Source organism: Salmo salar, chromosome ssa07, assembly GCF_905237065.1.
Source record: "Salmo salar chromosome ssa07, Ssal_v3.1, whole genome shotgun sequence".
Lineage (NCBI taxonomy): Eukaryota > Metazoa > Chordata > Actinopteri > Salmoniformes > Salmonidae > Salmo > Salmo salar.
The window spans coordinates 48,677,497-48,679,571 of NC_059448.1; positions in this window are offsets into that span (position 1 = coordinate 48,677,497).

A 2,075-nucleotide genomic window follows, 5' to 3' on the forward strand; every position below is an offset into this window, starting at 1 on the left:
ATGCACACGCACACACCCCTTAGCATGCTAACAGATGGAATCTGGCCACTGGTGGGGCTAATAGATTTGTCCTGTTATTGGCCAGGGCTCAGTGACCAGCCCCTGGGGACATATGTGATCCAGGGGAGAATTAATTACCCAAAGCTTTTTTTTATCCTGATCTTCCTTCCACTCCTGGAATCTCAAAACCATCCCTGTTGCCGAGTCTCGTTAGTAAGGGGGGGGGGCTCCCATGTGGCGTTGCCTTCACTTGTGCAAAAGATGTCTTTTTTTCATGACAAATTAGCCACAGAGAGAAATGGGATGGGCCCCTGTGAGCTCTGCCTTTTGCGCTCTTCTCCCTCTGTTTGACAACTGAATTGCTAATGCAGAGATCCTGAGCAAGTAAAGAACACCACTGTTGACAGAAAGGGCCTGGAGAGAAAAGAGGGACTAGACACGGGACGAGTCTTAGCAACAGACAGACGCTGTTCTAAGAGGGATTCTCTTAGAGCGCACAACAATGCTGACAAAATAATGAACAGAGTACTGAAAAGATAACGAAGAGGGTAAGAGACACGGATAAAAAAAAATACTGGATATAAAACCTCCCTCTAAATGTTGCATTATCAGCAGGATCTGGGGACCGTAGACGATTAGCAAATCACAGGGGCTTAAGCTGTGTGACATTTCCTGCCCCTTATAATGAATCTCCTTTTGTTAGCCGTGCTGAGAGCTGGGTTGAACTTTGTTGTGCAGGGTCAAGATGAAGGCTGGATCGGGGTGTTTTCCCTGGTTGTTACCCAGGGAGCAGTCTGGCTCAGGCTTGGTCCCCTGAGGGCCCCTGGGCTGGGCTGGATAATGAGCTGTTCAGACATCCAGGTCAGTGGACTCACCTCCAAGGTCAGCCCTGGCCCAGACCACTCAGCCGGTTAGGAGAACCCTGGGGTGGGTGGGAGTAGAGGTCATACACACAGACGGAAATAGTCCATGCTTTTACTCTCACATTAGCATGTACAGACACACACACACACACACACACACACAGACAGCAAACAATGTACCTCAATAGAATGCTGTGGCCACGAGTTTGAAAAATATACATTAGCTCATTGTAACTACCTCACAATATCATTCATTTCATGATTAGCTGTGGCTCCATACTGTCCAATTAGCAGAAATCTAAAGTAGATTTACATTTATAAACAAGATTACAGAATCTCGGCAGACCGGTTAGTTAGACAAGCAAAGTGATCTTAGACAGTTACTGTCCGAAGACGTAGTTCCCACCTATACAAATATCCTCTCCACTAAGCATCATCATTCACTGCCACTCCTAATGCTGTTATAAGCACACAGTTAGCCTACGCTATGACACACTGTCCTGTTTTGAGCCAAGACTCCCCACTGCTGCAGATTAATCAGACACTTCGTTCCGACAGGAGAAGAGACTCTAATTACTCCTGGCTAATCATTCGTACCTCTATGTCAAGCCTTCACCCCTCTGGCCAGCAGAGAGCTCTCCTAACCCCTCTCCAAGACAGAGAGACTCATACATAACTTGATGTCATCACAAATGACAAAGAGCGTCCAACAGATCCACATCCCCAAGGTAACACAAAAGCACCCTTCTCCAGGTGAAGTCTGGTTTGTTTCAATAGTTGGCGAGCGGTGGAAAAGTTGAAGCCGTTTTGACAGCATGCACAAGCACCCAAAAGACAGCAAACTTAAACTGTCCTAACCCCACCCACCAAGAAACACCCACTCAAAATCCCCTATTGTCTAGACTGTCTTTGGGCGTGCGATAAACAAACAAGAGAGACAGAGCTGAATTCAAACTGTTTTGTTATCTTTAGTCTGGTAATTCCAGCAGCCTTACTCAGTGAGAAGAATATTGAACTCCCTGAAATACCATACCAACCCTCTAAGCACTCTGAATGCAACAGACCAAATAATCAGCTATGAAACCGTATTAATGTCAATTCTCAATCTGTGACTGTTAGCAAAAAAATCTCAAAGTGCACACTTTTTGATTAGTCTGATCATTTGTTTATTGGCAGGTTTTGGATAGGTACAGAGTTAATTTATTTATGAAT